We start from the raw sequence: 20441 nt of genomic DNA, 5'->3' as shown, positions 1-20441 counted from the left end.
GGATCAGTTTATCAGTGTTAGGTGATAACTGTTATGAGACTCATTTATTTTATTTCCGTGGCTCAACTAAATTATGTTACTTTTCTTAACATCCTATTTTAACAACATTCATTTTGGGGAATAGGTGCAGACATTTGCAGACCTAATAATGGAGTTATTTTTTCTGAAGGTTTTGGGAAGATTGTCTATTTCAAAACCTTTTATGGAGCAGTTTTTGAAAATGTTCTTTCAATAATTTATTCTGAAGTGAAGGTCTAGTCTTCTAAATTCACCTTTCCAATTGTGATAAAAAAGTACCAAGAGGGCTCTTTAACCTTTGCTTCTAAGATATATTAAATTCTTGTTTATGGTTGAACATAAATAATGTTATTAGGAATTCATAGTAGTTACCGCTATTGGTGATACTGAAGTGAAAGGTTTTTTTAACGCTGGAATCTTTAACACGGCTGGAAAAAAAATGTACAACCTTTAAATTTGCCGGCGGCCTAATAAATTCAATAAACTTCCAAACAATGTAACGAAAATTAAGTAATGAAAATCTTTTCAGTGGCTACTATCGCCTCCTTTCTTCTGTCTTATTTAGAGTGCATCTATGTTACTTTTTCCCCTGAACCCTTTTCCCAGCCGCTGTCAGGTGCTTTACTCCCTGTAAAAATCTTCTCATACATGCCAACATGGAGAATGACTCTTCAATACATCAACACTGATAGATTCTTTTTCCTCCCATTTATTTTTTTTTTCCTGAAATGTATATAACTTTCTAGAGGATTTTGATTTTTGAAAAACTTTCCTGCCCATTTGATTATATTTCCAAGCTTTTACATCCATGAATCTGTGTGTATAGTCCCTGAGTGATTAATATCTAAGTTTTTTAAAAATGTTGGAAAACTTTGATATTTTTTCTTAAAAAAAAACCAAACCAAAACAAACAAACACCCCCCCCACCCCCCCAAAAAAAACCCTCCAAACAAAACCCACCCCAAACCTGTGGAAAACTGGGGGAGGTGGCATAGCTTGTTTATGAGCAGAGGAAAAGAAGATATTTTACACATTTTTGAATTGTTATTCTGGATGAGCTTAGTAGCTTGAGACACCAGACCGTTCAGTACAGAGTTGTTCCGAAGAGCACCATCCAAAAATCACAGTCGTTCCCACAGCCCGGGCAGTAGTCAGCTTTTCCCACAGGGTGTATTAGCAAAACCTTTCCATGTCAGCAAAGTCTGTAGATCAAATTCCACTTCTCCAAGAGTTATCTGACACCATCACTGCAAAAAATCTTACATAACTGAGAGTGAATTTGCACGTATAGGGCTGTAATTTGTGTCTTCAGGAAAATTACAAAACCCCTTAATGCACAAAACCAAAAGTACAGTGAAAAAATAGAAGTATCTGAAAGGGGAACATTGTCCTGTGGCTTTCCTCTATCAAAACAGAGTTAAATCTAAACTGAATGTGCAAAGATTTGCAGTATAGAGGTGAGGATCCAGAACATCAGTTGGTGCAGTTCTCATGAGTGTGTACTGGCACCAAAAGAACTGAAGGGTGACGGAGGAGGATGAAGGCATTTGGGTTACCTGAGAAAAAAGTTCTGAAAACTGCCACCCCCACCCTTTTTTGTATAGAACTTGCAGATCACAGCTTGTATCCTGTAGAACTTTAAAAAAGCTGTTCCGTTCCCAAATCGGACTTCCTAACAAATGCATGGCATGTGACTCCAGTGACTATGACATGCTAATTTCTGAAAGGAGATGAAAGCCAGTCATTTGTCTACTTTTGTAATCTACTTGGACTGCTCAGATGTCTTTCATGCAAAGTCTATTTCTGGCCCCTACTAATTGGAGGTTTCTTAATCAAAGTTCTTTTCCTACAACACAAGTTAGGTTTGTCATGATCCTTTAGCCCTTAAAACTGTTTTTTATTTGCTGAAGTAAAAGCTTATGTTTTACACTCATAAGAATAATAAATATTAACAGCATGAATCATACAAATCTAGCTAATCCCACTGTTTGAAATTATATTAGAGGCTTGATATTGTCATTATGAGTAATGTGGCTGGAGCTGTGGCTTCAAGATGATGAATGATCTTGCCTGTTAAATCATTGCTGTACAGACTGATCCTAAAACCAGGTTTAAACAGAAAATGGCAACAAAATATGATAGCAGTATATTGACTTATATATCTGTCCTTTTCATGTAATTCAGGTAATTTCTTTACTAGAGTAACCCTGTGCAACTGAGAGGGGAGGAAGAAACCTGCTTATGATATTTAACAATTTAAGGTATTCTTCCCCTCCATAATACTAAAATTTTGCAGTCCCTCATTCCATTGTAATAACTGTTCCTATTTGAATTGTTTTGAATTTAATTGATTAAGTAAATAATTAGTGGAATATTCCATGTCTGCAGTGGGACAAATGAGAGTAGTAACTGACTCAAGTAGCCAAACCCATCTAGAGGTGATCAGCACCATCAAAGTCATGTCTCTCTTGCCCTTCAAAAGTACTGCGGATCCCATCGTTGCCTCTTCTGAAAACACCTGTCTGTCTAGCAAGCACAAACCCAAGCAACTATGTGTGCGATGACATATGTAAAAATGCTGTCCCCTTTGCACCAGGAACCATACGTATTTTTGAGGGAATCATTGAAAGAGCAACAGCTCACAGAAGAAGTAGCATTATTTCTTCACCATCACCACCTTTTCTTTTTTTTTTTTTTTTTTTTTTTTTTTTAACTCCATTGACATTTTGGGCAGATACTTGTTAGTAGACCCAACAGACAGCGTGACATTTTGCCAAAATACTAATACAAATGCTTGTTTATTTCATTTTTATTTCTCTGATGCTATGTTTGCTCTGTTAGGTAGGATTCTGATTGTGGCAAATTTAGATGCTTGTGGACAGGATACCTTGCCATAGGAAATTATGGGGAGAACAGTATTTTTGGATGATCTTTTCAATTTAGAAAACTTACACTGACCTATGCTTTATCTCACTTTCTTTTGAAGGTTAATATTGGTCTTTCAATTTTCAGATTATTTCACTACTGTGCTAGTTACAAGTTTTCATTAACAATGCTTCGCTATAAATAATGTCGTGCTAGCGCAGCATGTATAAAATCTGTTGTTGGACTTTCTCATAATTTATTCTCATCTGAGCAAATTGCATGGAGTAGTTGTTATTTATTCATTTATCAGAATTTATACACAAATGAGGTATGCTGTTTGTTACTTTTTTATCTACTGTAAGTCAAAGTAAGTCCATCAAACTGAATGGAACTAAAGTCAGGCTGAAGACTTACTCATTTATCTTCACAGTCCTTTACAAAATATATATTGCCTCCTGGATGCTTAGTTGATAAGAAAAAAAATAAATGTTATAAGTATTAAAAGTAAAAGTTACAACACATTACTAGACAAATTCTGGACCATGTCTATATACTCTGCAGAATGCAATATGAATTTGTTTTTCTTTGTAAATGAGTTTCCATTCTGGTATCACCTGAGTGCTGGGGAAATTTGTGTCACTTCATAACTTGCCATTCCTTATACCACACTGTATTTTTTTTACAGTTGCTTGTTTTTTGTCTTCAGTTTTAAGTACCACTTAGTGTAGGGAACTGAAATGAAACATTCAGATCTGAGTATTCAACAGACTTTGGGTCTGGATATGTTAGGCTTGAAACAAACCTAAAGCTTTATGTATTCCATAGTATGTGCAATGGAATGCCTTTGTTTTAAATGCCTCTGTTCCAGATAGACTGCTCGAGAATAATCATTTTGGACTATAAGTACTCTTTTGAAAATATGAAGTAGTGAAAATGAAAATATGAACCACCATTACTAGAGCAGTAATGACTTCTTGAATTTGCAAAAAAGCCCCTGAAACAATAAGTGTGTGAGTGGTGTCCATTTCTGTATTGTGCTGTTGTTCTGCAACTTCATAATGGCAAGAGAAATGTCAGTCTTGCTTACAGTTTCTATTCCAAATGTTTGAGCAGAAGAATCCAACCAGCATGCTTATCTCTCTATTGCAAGCTGCTTTCCTTGATTTTTCAGGTGCCAAAAATTCCAGCTGCCCAATATCCTACTGCGGAAATCTTCAATTTCCCCTGGCAGCTTTTATGAAACAGCAATATCATTATAAAAACCTTATAGCAGATCTTAAGTTGAAAATGCCGGGGACAATCTAAAACCAACTGAATAAAAGCTTAGGGGTTGGCTGCTGATTTGATTATTCATGCTCAAACTTGTTTAAGGAGAATCCTCTTTTCCTTAACAGATCTGAGATTGCTGTGAAGTTTTTCCAGAGTTGATAAAATTGAGAAGCCTCAACGGCATTGAGGATGCTTCACTTCAGCGGCCACAGGCTTGGCTGTAAGCGATTCTCTTTAGGAAAAGCAGCAACAGAACCCAGTGTGGGGTTTTTGGCTTCAGGAATGTTAGGAGTCTGAGAATTTACCAAACTTCTCAGGTCTAATAATAATTTAGACAACACTTGCAAAGGCAAGGCTACAAAATATGCATGGAGGGGTGGTTTGTTGCTTGTTTGGTTAGTTTCTGTTATTTCTAGGCTGTTTACATAGTGGATTTCTCTCCAGTGACTGTGCTCATCAGGTTTCTGTGCACACAGAACTCCAATTCCAAGTCTCTTATGAGCTATTTGAACTAAATAGAATTTGGTTTTTTTTATTACTGACCCAGCAGAACTGTTTCCATCATCAAATGTGCAACATCTAATTGCATGAAAGCTCTTTGTGCTACACTATTCATGAGCTTGAAAAACAGCATTTTATTTTATTCTCTGTTACTCTCTGTCTCACTTTGGTTCTCAAATAACATTTTGAAATGCATGAACTTTGGACATATGATGGCACTGTTGTGCCTGAAGTAACTCTCTTTAGTGATTACATGCCCCTTGCGATGTGTGGTTTTGTTGTTCAGAAAAAAATGACCCTAAGGAAACTCCAGAAAGTAGTCTTTATAGTTTTTTAAAGAAAACTTTTCTCAATAGTTCATCTATTTTCATCCCATCAATGACTTCCAACCTCATTTATTGACTGACTCCTTGATTTCTTTTATTTTTTTTAATATTGTCAATCATTTCGGGCATTGCTTTCTCTTCTCTGTGTTTTCAAAAGTGTAGGATGAAGTATTTGTTTTTTTTTTTTCTTGTTTTGATTGTTTACTATCAGCACAACTTATTTCTGGCAACTCATGGAGGCTGATTCGAAAGCCAGTGGAATCCAAACCCTAATTGGGTTTTTAGCAGAACTCTGGGACTGCAAGTAAGTGTGCACAACCCAGTGAGTCTTTTGTAGCCCCTGGGGCCCTGTAAAACTTTCAGTCTAGTCGCTCAAGAATGATAACAGAGGTATATCCTGCAGGAAGCCAGATAGAAGGCTTCCTGCCTCCTATACTGGAGCAATAAATGGGACACCAAAGGTCAGGGGATCTGGGAAGGCCAAGTGAACGGCAGCTGTGTTCTTTCGTTTTCTAGCTAGCTGAAGCTGGCAACAGTTTGAGTGGATAGTTTTTGCTTCAGAATTCTTGTTTGAAAGTAAAACCTAGCTTACAAGCAAAAGTTTGGGGATTCATGATTCTCAGAAAACTTTGCTCCATTCTTCAAGTCAGTTCATATGATTTCTGGTTTGCAGTGTCAACAGCAGTAACAGACACAGATGACTTAGTATGCAGCACTTTGCTGTTTGTTTCCCTCCAGGGAAACAAGAGGCAAGTATAAATAGTGCTCCTTTCCTCTTTAGTTGGCTCATTAATTGCATGCAAAGCTCTTTATTATTATTTTTTTACCCATGGAATACCAGGCATCCTCTGGAAGCTTATCCTAGTGTTTTAGACATCTATAACTTCCCCATGTTCTTTCTTTTCCTCCCCTACCACATGTAAAACTGCAATATATATCTGCCTGATAGGTTGTTGCTGGAATGTCCAGATCACTGAGATTAAATTTATATCTGCAACCACTGTAGTGTCATTTTCTGGCCAATAGGTGTTTTATCTGGTATCTAATTGCTGGGCTGGAAGGCGACGCAAACAATTATTCTTATAAAATTATTATGGAATTACAGAATGAGACGGGTATAAGTAACCGCTTCTCAGGAAGCGGTTAAAGATACAGAGTACTACAAAGTGAAGAAGAGTCAGCAATCTCGTGATTTTGAAAGACGCCAGAGAACAGGGAGCATAAGGAGAAAAATGGCTTATGAGTAAAGTGATCCTTCCACCCCTCTGAGGTGAGATACTGTGTTCATTTTTGAATGCCGTGATTGAAGAAAGGGAGACTAGCTGCGGGGTATCTAGACAGAACTTACAAAAATGATCATAGAGGTAGGAAACTTGACTTATGAGTACAATACAAACACTTTGCAAAGACGACTTACAGAAAAGTATAAATAAATTTATTCTGCAAAAAGGAAGACCTCTAGTTGTTGTGGTTTCTGTTTCTGTGGTGGATAATAAACCAGTTAGAAGTATGGCAGGTGCTCCCCTCTTCTCACTTGCATATTTTGATTGTGCCTGCATTCAGGCAGTGCCGCCTGCTTGGCCCTTCAGTTCTGGTTGCAACCAGGACTGACAGAAGTAGCTGTAGCTGTGTGATTCTCTGAGAAAAAGACCTGAATATAACATCATCTTAACAACTGCGTCAAAAATTCTCAATGAAGAACAAGGACCGATGCTTTTCAGCAACTGTTGTGATGGAAGAAAAACAGTCCCCAATGCATAGTCCATTCAAGCAGGAGCTCATGCTGATCACTTTTATCCTGCAGCTGAGTGGCAGGAAGCAAAGGCAGCACAACTCAAGTTCAGCTCCATCAAATATAGTAATTCTTCCTCTGTGTGAATCCATTTTCCAGTTTCTTTCATTTTCAGTTTTTTTTTTTTTGTTTGTCTAAGACTGTACAGCATTTTAGGTCATTGTGACCTTTATTAAATGAGTAGTGTGGCCTCTGTATGGCAGAGATTTGCTTAAACGTTTACTCCCTGAAATACTTTTATTATAACAATGACTTCTATTTTGGATAGGAAATTCCCACCCTACAGAAAAAAACCCAAACCCAAAAAACACAAACCAAAAAAAAAAAAACCCAAAAAACCCAAACCCAAACCAAACCCAAAACACCTGTTTTTGAATTACACCTCTTCTTTGCTTGAGATTTTTTTTTTTGTCATCTGTGTGTGCATTGTTTTTCCCCCTGTTTCAGTGTGGTGTTAGATTTACATATGTGTATTGTGGACACAATGTGGTCTTTATTTTAAGACCATGTTTAAGCAGGGTGCACTAGATTTGTTTCTCAGATATGTGCTGGCAACATTTCTAAATGCATTTGATTTGATATTTAATCTCCTGCAGCTCCTATGAAGATGAAAGATTTTTGCTGTCTTCACATTTTTTTCTTACTGAGTATCTTTTTTTCAATGTGCTTCAAACTTTAAAATTTCACTATGTGGAAAGAAACTATTTTAGTTTTATATTTAATCTCCTCCGTGGAGGATATATTCTTATTACTCGGGTGATGTGGTTAGCTCTTGCTTTTTAACATAGTCATCTAGGTTTTAAGAGTTGTTTTCCTCACTTCTCTGGTTCTGCGTCAATTAAAAAGCAATTTAGTGGTGCAGGAATGGAAGAGTTAGCTCTTTGTTAAAAGTTAACACTCAACAAGTGAACTTCTTTTCCTAGGTTTCTCGGCTGTGTCAAGTCAAGAGCTCCACTGTAGAATATGTAGTACTTATTTTGATTTCACTTGTTTCCTTGTATTGTGTCTGGGCTCCGAGTAAGGCTTCAAAGTCACGTTTGCAGTATTTCTTTCCATTCAGGTTATGCTCTTTGATAATCATTCTTAAATGTGTGGAAATGTAACTTCATCTCTTCATGATGTTTTTCTACTTACAAGGTGAAAAACAACACTAATGAGTTTCCTGTAGCTTTTGGAGATTAGTTAGTATCACAAAGGTTATCACTGGATACAAATTGCCCAGATAATCTTGCCATAGTAGCCTCTATCTCTTTTTCTCAACAACCATGTTTTTCACAAACATGTACTACAGTGAAAATTATGATGCCAGGCAATTTGAACAAAAGGCCTTTTCTAATTCTTCCTAAACATGCTGGGTTACTATGCCAGCTTGGAACTGCTTAGTTCATTAAAAAATCTGAAGAAAAATATACCTGTAAGTATCAAATTATTAAATCTCCTTCTAGCTAAATATTATTTTTCCATTTGGAACAATCACATTGTACATCACATCACTAACTGAAACGTGTGGGTTTATTTTCAGCCTCGTTTCCCAAAGAAGCAATGGTTACGGGAATGATCTCTGTGCCTTTTGGTTCCTCATGATAACTTTTAAATCTGTCAGCCAATCTCAGTTTAATTTATTACACAAGTAGGCAGAAAGACGTGACGTTTCTATGTTGCTATTTCTCTTTGCTTGTATTCCCTTTGGTTGTCATACCACAGGTCAGAAAATGCCATCTTTTTTTTTTTTGAAAAAAAAATCCGTTCATTTATATGGTACACTATTTGATCTCTTGCTTGCTTAACAGAAATAATGACCACAATTTTCTATAATGACCATAACATCCCAAGGCTGAGATTTTAGGCAAATAACTAGTTATTTTGGGATGTCTGCACTAAAACAGACTTTTGAAAATCATGATGTTCAGAGAGAACTGCCAATTTTCTGGTAGCCAGTCCTCAATAAATGTAACATTTAGACTTAGTAGAAACAATCTAAAAATCTTAACCAAGATTCGTAGAAATATGTTTCTATAGAAATATATAGAATTGATCCTTGTAACATTATCTAAAGCCTTTTTATAAGGCAAGTCTTCAGTTTTTCCAGCATCAGAGCTGATACCAGGCAGGAGTTCTCTCAGGCTTATTCTTTACTTTTCCTGTTTGCACTGTTAAATTCCTGAACCCATGAGACAGGAATGATTACAAAAGTCTAGGATGGGTTTTGGGTTTTAATTTTAGGGACCTGCTCTGTCATGAGTATCTTTCGTGAATGTTTTAGGAAATGCAAATAAGAGCAATAGGATTTAACTTTTACTTCGCTCTTACTGCTTGATGATAGGAGATTCTGGGGAATTATTCACAGCAGAACTTGATCTTTAACATTTCTTATTAGAGTCTTCTGAGTAAATTTGTAGTCTTTGTATGTCTGATCAGTATCCATAATTTTACTCTGTATTTGTAAAGTTAGTTCTAAGACATACAGTTTTAATGCAACTACTCTCCTTGTGCTAGATACTTTCTGTTGGATGTTCTAAAAAGACTCAAAGATGACTGTTTCTTCATAAAGTTTTTTGATTTTTATACCTATTGTATTTACACATTTTTTCTAAATGTTATTTTTCTAGTAAAGAATGGAGTAGAAATCTCATACATATTGCAAATTTCAATTTCAAACGTATCTTTGAACAAGTTTTGTAATCAGAAAGAGGAAAAAAGAAAAAATCTGACATGCCATATTAATGTACTGCTCAATAGTCGTCTTGCCTGTTACAGTAAAAGAATAAACATACTGCCTGTTTTTCATTTAAGGTTGATTAGATAAATAATATTAGACGAATGGCTTTGATAATGGAAAAAATGAATAACCTTTGGAGTAGCTGAAGCTTGAATAAGAATTAGGGCTAGTTGGAGCAGAGGACAGCTGACTAACATCTTGGTATTGTATCTGATGCTTGCACGTAATTATCTTGGAAACTCAATAATGTCACTGCACTAAATGAAATTCATAAACTGCAGAGCAGATCTCCTTCTATGATCTGGCAAGTTCATGGTGGGTTGGGGATTTAGTCTTTAAAGGACACAAAACAAAGTATTGTGAAAACGACTATGAAACAAATTGAAAGAAACTCTCAATGTTCAGTTAGAGATGCAGTCTGATGATAAATCTGACAGCTCCTAAAAGCTGTGTAAGTATAACTATTTAATTTTGAGAGCTAAAAAAAGACTGGAATTTGTCATTTAAAAAATATATTTCCTTAAAACTTAGTTCAAGCAATAAAAAACTTTCCTGGCCAGAAAGATTTGTATTTTTCTTAGGTTTATGCTAACGTCACAGTCCAGAGCTTTGAGAGCTTTGATCGGCAGCACTGCTCTGTTGAACTCCACGTTACCTAGTCAGCCTTCCTCTTTGGAAGGCAGATCTGAGTCTGTAGTTTGAAGGCTGGTTGTTTTGTCTTAGTATGAGACTCTTTTTGGGTTTTGTTTTTTTTTTTTTTTTTTCTTAGTCATGTTCCTCAACTCTGTACTTCTTCCATGGCTTGGGGAATGTCTTTATTGGCAGTGTACACTCAGGGGTGTTTTTTCTTAATATTGTTCATGTTCTGTTTTACACATATTTCTCTGCGCATGACATTTTTCATTTTCTGTTATAAACTTGAGTGTTGAATAATTTCTTTGACTTGTATTTTCAAATATTCTACTAAAATAGCACAGAAGAACATATTTTGTAAAAAAAAAAAAACCAAAAAAACAAAAAACAAACAAACAAAACCCAAAGAAACAAAATCCCAAACAATCTTTTATTTTTCTTTTTTAAGTAAAATATTCTACTACATAGTGTAAACTACTGAAAACACATTTAGAACTCATTTTCAGCTTAGCCCTTTCCTAATAAGAAAAGCTAACAGGTATCTTCCAGCAAATTAATCCAGCCTCCCTAAGCTAGGGTCCCTAGTTCAGCAGAATTCTCAAGTATCTGTGTACTTCTAAGAGTGTTGACAATTCACATGTCCTCAGTTATATATTTGGTTGTGCACCTAGCTAGATTAGGGGTCAACTGAGGTCTTGCCGTAGAGTTTTCTGTAGTTTGTTAAAGGCAGCTGAAGGGAGTGCAGTATAGTATCAATTCAATGGCTTCTTGAGAAGCAAAAATACAAGTACCTGCTGGTTCCCTATACAATATTGGCCAACTCGCAGGTTTATGCGTTGGGAAGAAGATTTTTGCTTAGTCTTCCAGTTTGGGTGATTTGAAAAATATTCCTTTTTAAATAAACTGATAATAGTAAATTTGTGACCAAAGTCAACTGAACATTTTTATGTTGATTTAGTTTGTTTAAGGCAATTTTGTAATTGATCATCATATGTCAAAATATTGTATTTCACTTTGACACATTCACAAATTCTGTCATTAAGAACTCCTGTAACTATTTATGCAAATATCTTAATCAAAAAGTAAATTTTGTTAGTCAAATTTTAGTTCAAGAATCCCATTAACATTTTAACCATCATTTGTTAGTCATGAATAACAAGCAGTTTTAATCACACAGTCAGTTGGAATACTTAACTACTGTCTTAATTAGTGAACATGTTTTGTTAGTGTTACTTGAAGTCTGATATTGCTTAAAAAAAATCAAAGCAAATCTGTTTGATTTTATTCTTTTTTTAGTTGTTTGACTTTCTGCTCCAAGTTAGCCAACTCTGTTCTTAAAGTAATTACTGCATAAAAAATTTAAACCACAAGGTGTCAATATGCTTTCTTGCATATTTGTGGTCACTCTCAAAATAATTTCTTGCAAAAGCATAACCATAATGAAATCCTAGGCAATTGTGTACTAATGACTTCCCAGTAAAAACTTCTGGGAAGATCATAAGCATAAAGGTTACTTCCAGCAAATATTTATTTATTTAAAGTTAAGGTAAGAGACAATTTTTCTAGTTTTCATCTTCCTTTTTTGGCGTTTTTTGTTTGTTTCTTTATTTCTAATATGTTCTTGGGCTATGAAAGAATGCCATAATTTTACAGAGTGGAAGATATTCATTTTAATGTAGAAAAGAGCCAGAAGGCCTACTATACATGTCTTAAGTTCCACTTTTCTCTTCCTGTGAGTGATTAATGAGACACTGAGATGTAGACTTTCTGCTGGTAGTTCCTATGGATGGTGTATTCACAATTAGCAGGTGATTCTATGTTGTTATTCATAAACAAAATCAATGCTTGGTTGTTGTGGTACTTATCTAGTCTTGTCCCTAAGCACTTGAAAAAGGGGATGAGCATGTAGTTTCTGTTTGTCTTCTGTGTTAGCCTATTAAAGAATGATAGAAAAGTAATCCAGGGAAAGATCTTAAGAGGCCATGTAGTTCATTGTGGATGGCAGGATTAAGTATACTTAGCTCATACCACAGTATGTGTAGCCTTTTCTTAAGAACCTCAAAGAAAGATTTCACAGTGCCTCTAGAATACCTATTGGTATGTTTCAGGGAGGGAAAAAATGTCCATGCTATCTAACATGAATTTTTTTTTTACTACAAATTATGCTGATTCCTTCTCATTCTACTTCCAGACAGCTGGAAAACAATCGATTGTCCTTCTCTTAATGACAGCCACTTAGTTTTCAGAAGATTGCTATCAGTGTCCTTCCTTCCTCAGTCTTCTCTTTTTGAGACTAAACAAAGACCTTCAACTTCCTTAGAGGTCATTTTTCTAAAACTTTAATTATTCTTGTAACCTCCACCATGGAATCATTCCAATTTGTTTTTTTCTGTTTTACAATCCCAAATGTGGATTATAAAACTCAGTTGTTCTTGATAGCCTTATTACTTTACTACCAATTCTCCATTTTATTTTTGTCCGTTTTATTACTTCTTCAGTTTTGAGCAAACAGAATTGCTTAATTTCAAATTGTGAATTTCATATTCTAAAAGATTAACTTTATTCTATGTGCATCTTTCCAGACTCTAAACTTGCTCTTCAGAGTGTTCCGTTTCTTTTTGTTTAGTATTCTCTTGACTTTGGTATAACTGCAGTCATAACTGAGTGACTAATAATTTTAAGACAAAATCTCTACCATCTACGTGTATTTTTTTAGTGAAGGAAGAAGGGGGAGAGAGTCACAGTTCTCTTATCTGCATGAAGTTGAACCTGGTGGAAATCAAAGCAGCTGATAAGCTTTGTATGGCACCTTTGGAGGGTAAAGAGAGCAAAGATCTGTTTTGTAATTTTATTTTCTGTGCTTCTAGTACATTAATAGTATTTAACTCTTCCCCTTTTCAGTACTAAGGAGCTTTTTGAGAAATGAAAAAGTAGTCCACAATATTCATATCTCACTTGCATAATTTTATGAGGCATTTATTTTTATTTGGTTCTCCAAATATGAGTTTGAAAGCTTAATTTTCAATATGTAAAGCATCCAGATTGAAAATTTTGTCTTGAAAGATGCATTTTCGGCTTTGTTCCATATTTAAATGACAGCATAAGGCTGTGTTATGGTTTGGGTTTTTTGTTGTTTGATATATACTTTTTCCTGCTTTTAAAAAAGTTTAATATTTGTATACTTTCAGAGCACTGCTTTTTCACTTTTTTTCTGTTTTGAATTTTCTGCTCTTATTACTCATGGTACAAAAAGTTAGACTATCAGAGTACCCTGTTATACAAATTCTGATGTCTAACTATAAAATCTAATCTTAATTCATTAACTTAAAATCAGAGTAGTGAAATAATTTTCTTGTGATTAGATATCTAAGATTGATGAGGTAGCATCATCTTTCCATGAGACATGTCACAGAGTTGTTTTGTCCAGTAGAGCTTTGTGGTGTTTTCTTTTCCTAACATGGTCTTTTCTGTGTCTTTCTCTGCATATTAACACATAGTAAACATAAGTCAAGATCTATTGAATGTATGTCCCCTTTGTTATTGGTAGCTTTTCCATTATATTCATATCTCATATTTCGATTAATTTATTGTGCTTACTGTTAGATGTGTAGTGCTCATATCTGCATGTGAGCTAGTCTCTCTAGGCTACGTTTATAGTCTGTGTAAAGAGTGGAGTGTTTGACTAAGCTGAATTTATTCATCTAATCCTAAAGCAAATGCCCATAGTGGGTTAGATGACCAAACCTTAAAACTGCCTATCTTTCAAAATTAAGTGAGGTGAACCCTAACCTTTTTTTTTTTAATCTCTGGGTTTCTCATCACATCATCTAATAGCTTTCCTGTTGCACAATCAGTGGATGTATGTTCAGATTTCTCATTACAAGGGAAGAAATAACATGAGCCATATTCTGAAAGCTAGCCCAAGGGAGAATTGTCACTATACCTGTCAAAGAGAGGGAACTTTCCTTTGTCCTATTGCTTTAAGGGGAAGAGGAGAAGAAAGGGAAAGTGTGACAGGGAGATAAACCTTAATGAAAATTCCTTTACATTTTGACCCTGTCTTCCTCAGGCAAGGAAATATTCAAATTTATATTTGTACTGATTAATCAAATTACTCCATGTAAATCCCTGTTTAACCCCAAAGAATCTGTAGTGCTTTAAAGGAGTGCTGACACAAGCTGATGCTAAATAGTTTCTGAATATGTTATCCAAATAATTTTGTATAGCCATATCATCATGACAATTTTTCCCAGTATACTTGCAACTTCAGGCAAATGTTTTCTAAAGACAAGATACGTGATAGCAACTATTTCTTTCCTATCCAGAAGGAAATTAGGTTTGTTTAACATGATTGTTCTTGGCAAATCTGTGTTTGTTGTTATTAATCTCCTTTTAAAATTAATTTGAGGCATACATTAGGGAACCTGGTTTTCTGGAATTATTGTCAGGATTTGCATTATCATTCATTAGGCAGGCAGTTGTTTACAGGGAGCTATAGTCAGCTGAAAGTTTTACTGAAACTCCACTCAACAATTAAATCTTGGACTGAAGGTTCAGGTGTCCAGACTGATTTCTTGTGGCAGTCTTCCTGTCTGGCCCAGTTGCTTCCTTTCGTAGAGTAGCCAGTCATGCTCTTTTATACTGTTCAAAGAACAGGCATTGGCTGAACCTCTTTTTTCTATTCTTATTTAAGTTATTCACAGGTATAGTATTTGGAATGTTAAGAGCAGAGTGCAGTTTGGAGGGCACCTGTTAATGATCCTTTGTTATATGTAGGTGTTATAGAAAAACATGGTGTTAACTTAAACTTGACAAAGATATTTTTTGCACGCTGGATGCACTCTACAGTGATCTCCAGGAGGAAAAAGCTCTCTTGAATTTCCCAGATGTTGGGAAAGCCCTGTGAACTTCAGGGTTATATTTTGAAATATATGATAGCAGAAGAACTTTTGAGTATGAAATATGTAGCAATTCTTCCACAGATAATATTTTTTTAAAAGATATTTCAAAGATAACACACCCATTGCAATCTCTATGTATCTCTTCAGAGGGGAAAAAATAGCATATGCACATTGTGGAAAAAACATATTTGCAGATGTCTTCTATTTTACCAATAAAATAAATACCAGAAAAAATGAGATCTCAGAATTGATAAATTAATCAAACATAAAAACAGTATGATAAGACAAGTGTTTCAGTCATAAATTGGAGAATTCACTGGAATTCCTGTGGAAAGATTTATTTTTTTCTCAAACTTGTGCAATACAAATTTAAAACCTTTCTAATGATATTTTACCATCTTGGAAAAGTTACTAGGGGGAGGGATGCTTATTAACTTGCAAACAATAGAGCATGTAAACATTCATAGTAATTTCTAAAAGCAATAGGATTCCAGGAAGTGTACATTAGCATCTGCTAAATCAGTCTTATTGGTACATTAAACAAATGCTGTTTTGCCTTTGGCTACTTAAAGCAAAACTGCCCAGCTTTGCCAACTGCAAAATTAAATTGTCTAATTTTTTTAATTTTGCTTCAGAAATTTAACAAAATATGCATCCTTTTTAAAACTATAACAGACAGAACAACTATGTATTAAATTTCACACAATGTTACTTTTACATGTAGACCTTCAGAGTTATAATTTATGATGTTGAACAAAGATGAAGTTTGCCTTGAGTACTTCAGCAATCCCACCTTGTAATCCAGCAAACTTGCTACTCAAGCTGTACCGAAGAGAAAAATTTCAAAGCAAATATGTGAAATGTTTGGAGGATTAGCTAGCAGTTCCCTCTATACAGTCAGGTAGGGGTTCCCTGTGAAGAGGACACAAGTCCACTAGGTGGAAGACATTCAGTTCTGATTTATTTCTGAGGAGATTTGGACCGTCCTTTTGCTTAGAAGAGTACCCAAACCATCAGACTAAACGCTTTTTGGGGACCATGAAGAAAGAGGAGCTATGGAAGTGATATGAAGAAAACCTCTTGGTTTCTACGGATGCTTCTGCTCTATTTTTATGTGAATAATGAAACTCTCAGGAACAGAATGTGGCATTCTACCTGCCTAGGAAACGTTTTAACCATAAAACTGAAGTGATATACTTTGTCTTAGGTTCACAATATTTAGGGAATTTTCCTTGCAAAATAGGACTCAAAGGAAGGGAACAAAAGGAGATTTGCTTTCAGTCTAATGGCATACACCTGGTAAATGAAAGAAAATCCAAATGGTAGGTCTGAGTCAGCAGAGGATGCTTTTGAAACAGTATCTGATACTGTTATCCTAATCAACCTGGCAGTAGAATGCTTTATTCAGTTCAACCTTCAAACTTTCTGTGATTTTTTTTTTTTTTTTTTTTTTTGTATTTCACTGAGCTAGATACCAAACAAATGAAAATGAATCTCTGCTTGGTATAGGGGAACCCTGGAGTCTAGTCCTGCTGTACTGACTGCTCGATGGTTTACTCAGGGGAAAAGAAAATTGTGCAGGGAAACCTGTCTCCTATCAGCAGTCTGAATGCTTCATAACATGATGACTAGGGAACTCTCCTAGCATGTTGAAAAAGTAGTTTCAAATGGTTCAATAGACAACTGGCATGAACACAGATAACCAAACCTGCTCCTTGGTGAGCATCTCTCTTCTTAAGAGCGCAGAGGATCAAAATGCTCTGTCTCATATCAGATCAAACAATTCAGTGGGGAGAGTTTAAAATGTCAAATTCAGAACCAAACAATTTCAGAACTGGAAAACAGAATGGAAAAATATTCAGGTCTCATTACACCTGCTACAAGCCAGCACAGATTGACCCAAAGTGCATCTTGCTTTTTCGTAAGACTCTCAGAACATGAATAGGCCCATTTTTAGTCAGTCTGAGTCAATCACTTCTATTATATAATATTTTTTTCAAGCATGAGGACAGGTCATGGAGGAAAGCAAACAAATATTAGTGACAGATTTGGCATCTTTTTTTTTAATGCCACATGTTGTTCTTCTAGCATTTTTAATGTTTTACTTCACTGATTTATGAAGTTTCCTTTTCTCATGCCCATTGACACACCTCTCCACCCAGACAGAAAGCTGTCAGTGTTTTAACAAGCAAGAAATATTACATTTAAATAACTACAAGTACAAGATATAGGCCAGCAGCCAGAAGTGATGTATTGCTGCTGTGACTTTTTATTTGTGTCTTAAGAAGAAAAATTAAGAAAGGATTATTACAGATATACTCTTCCACTCTTAAAGCAGTCTCTTATGAGTTTATAAAATAATGAAAGGGAAATACCCCCTTCTCTGTTATTTGAAATATTTGTTACTCTTTGTTCGCTATTTAAATACTTCCACTGCTTCATGGAAACCTGTTCTCCTTTCAGTAGTTGTTTGTAACCAACATTCAGTCATCCAATTTCTATTAATGTTGTCTCAGATAAAAATGGAAATATTGTCAATGTAGCTTTTTGTACTGAATTAAAAAAAAAATACACAAATAGAATCATAGAATGGTTTGGGTTGGGAGGGACCTTTGAAGATCATCTAGTCCAACTCCCCCTGCTATGGGCCGGAACATCCTTCACTAGATCAGGTTGCACAAAGTGCCATCCAACCTGACCTTGAACATTTCCAGTGAAAATCTGAAAGTACTGTCTATTAGTTGATCCTAAGTCTGGGGCTGTGAGGCGTTGACCTTCTCTACCCTATTAGTCCTTCTCCTGCCTTTTTTCTACCTGCTTGGTTCTGCCTTCTGATCTGATTAACTATTAATAAGGAGGACCCAATCCATTTCACTTTACTGGTGTCCACGCTCTGAAATCTCCTCTCTACTTTTGCTAATGGAAGCCTTGATTTGTTGAAAATCTTGCAGTTTTGGTGGCAATATGCTCTTTTGGGAGTTCAGAGATTGCTGTCTGGTAGTTTGAATGGGGAAGGAACCCATGGCTGCTGGGTGCTCCTTCCTGGCCTAAAGACCAGATATGTCACATGCATTCCTTACAAATGCATGTGACGTGACTTCCTTTCCAGATGGAAGATAGTTTAGAAAGGATAGATATTCAATTATAACTAAAAAGGGTGTGACTGAACAAAAATTGTGATGTGCATTGGAAAAAATCCTCACTTTTCTCTCCAAACTAAACTGTGCATCTCACCCTCTCCTTTGGAAGAGCAGGCAGAGAAAAGGTAGGTGTATGTTTCCCTCAGTCTTATCTCCCTGAAAGCCTTACTTCCCCCCCCCCCCGCCCTTCCTCTTTCAGTTACCATTCCTGGCCATGGAAGGGGCAGAAGGAGAACAGACTCTTTATGGGGAAGGTAAGAGAGCAAGAAATGAGGAGGAGGAATATAAGTTGTGGGTGTAATTGTTCTGGGGGTGGTGTTGAACTGTAGCGTGTGTACATTTTTTTTAATTTTCCCTCTCTGACCTACAACATTTTTCTTTACTGTCATCCATAAGACAAGACAGATGTTTGAGTATATTGCTCAAACAAGAAAATATTTTACTCGATTCATTTATATGACCTACCCATGGACACTGATTAATATGAAATGGTATTTTATAATGAAATACAGCTGCAAAAGAAGTGAAAATAAGTAATGTTAAATTAATATTTTCAATGTATTGTTTTACTGTCTGCCCTCTAAAAGAGTCAGATTCAAGACTGTAGAAAATGAAATAGTGAGTGATGAGACAGAATGAAGAACTACTGGGAACTGGAGAAGCCCGTGACATCAAAAGTTTCAGCCAACCAGCTTTAGAGACAGAAATTTGTGAAAGCAGGTTTTTGAAGACATTTACATGTAATATTTGTGAAGCATATATGTAATACATATATTATGGCAATCCTTTTAAAAAAATTAGCAATTCCATATTCGTTGCAGAATGTGGATGGGCATGTATTGTAAACAACGCATGGACCATCACTGAATGGTGATAAAGTATTTTGAGCAGCATGCCTACTAGGTACTGAATGAAATAAAAGGTCCTGTGAAAAATAATGTTATACCACAATTGAAAGTCTTCAGTTGCATGACATTAGTTACCTTTAAGCTAAGTTTTGCATAGAAGAGCTTGAATCAAGGCTGCCTGGGCAGCCTGAATTTTTGTTTTCTAATGTTTTGATGCTTGAATTGCCTTGAATATGTTGCAAGATTGTGAATTGGTTTCACTGCACTTACTGGAAAATATAACCTGTATGCGAAGACCAGAGTTAAGGCTGTCACATGGAAACTGATACCTCAAATTGATAAATGGGTTTTTCATTGAAGAGTGTATAAAAATAAAAGTAATTTCCAAATTAATCTTAACTCAGTATTCTTGTTTAAAAATGGTTGTAACAGCTACATAACTGTCTGTGTAAGTATTCTGAATACCTATTAATTTTAAATAATGTTTTGGGCTATAACTTTATAAGAAAACTAGAAGCCTGGATATTCACTATTTATGTATGAAAAGGGACAGGAACAGAAGCAAAGCAGCTAAAATTGGTAGTCATTGTAGTCTGTAGTCATTGTCTCCTGCAGTGCGAATTGCCAGTACGGTTTAGTTTACAACAGAGGAAATGGGATATAAGCAATGGTATCCAGTGCTATTTTTTTAGTCTGTGATAGTTCTGCTAAGGTAGTGATTTGTTCACTGGAGAGAGATAAAAAGATTACAGCAGCAAGTGGGATTGGAGACTTATATTAATGCAGAATCAATACTGCACTATGAAATCAAAATCCATCGGACTGAGAATTGAACATTTTCTCAAATTTTAGCAATTCCCTCTTGTAAACAGTTTGCCTATGAAGTATTTTGATTATATATAATGCTGTTGGTCTACTGACCCATGCCACCATATAAAGTTAGTTTGACATACTGTGTAGCATCACTATAATATTGTCTAATGCAGCTCAGATCTATCTTTGATAAAAAGCTATGATTATCCTCCTGCACAGCAACACAAATGGTTCTGGTGGGTGATGTGAGAGCAGGAATAACACCTGGTACTACAACTGGATTCACAAGGGTGGACCCTTGAGCAAATTGCTAACCCTGTTGGGTTTTAAAGCTTCACCAGAAGAGATCTTGCTGCATATTTGAGGCTACAGCATACAAAGGGATCGCAATCCCTTTATATACAGGCAGTATTGCAGTAAACTGCAAATATTTGTTTACTGTTATTTATTCTTAAGCTTTTTACAGCTCTGCTTCATTATAAAGTATCAGTTTGTTTGAATCGATACCCATAGCAAGCCTATAATCTAATCTTCTCTTTCAAGAGATTTAACATCTCTTCTAATCTAGCATGGCAGGTTTTGGCATAGCCAGAATCCTACATTGTTTAGCATTGAG

At 35.6% G+C, this 20441-nt stretch overlaps 1 long non-coding RNA gene across 1 annotated transcript in view; it reads left to right on the top strand.

The window, feature by feature from the left end:
- The window catches only part of LOC148057280 (uncharacterized), a 45186-nt gene extending 26324 nt beyond the window's left edge, over positions 1–18862 (top strand). Inside the window, exons 2-3 of the long non-coding RNA XR_015702070.1 lie at positions 18364–18418; positions 18752–18862. This is a non-coding gene — a long non-coding RNA (uncharacterized LOC148057280). The remainder of the gene's footprint in view (positions 1–18363; positions 18419–18751) is intronic.
- The last annotated feature ends 1579 nt before the right edge of the window (positions 18863–20441 follow it).

This window comes from Nipponia nippon, unplaced genomic scaffold, assembly GCF_047370975.1.
Source record: "Nipponia nippon isolate SJK-2023a ecotype South Korea unplaced genomic scaffold, ASM4737097v1 scaffold_1, whole genome shotgun sequence".
Lineage (NCBI taxonomy): Eukaryota > Metazoa > Chordata > Aves > Pelecaniformes > Threskiornithidae > Nipponia > Nipponia nippon.
The sequence above is the reverse complement of the archived record's forward strand: the minus strand, read 5'-3'. Positions and strand labels throughout refer to the sequence as shown.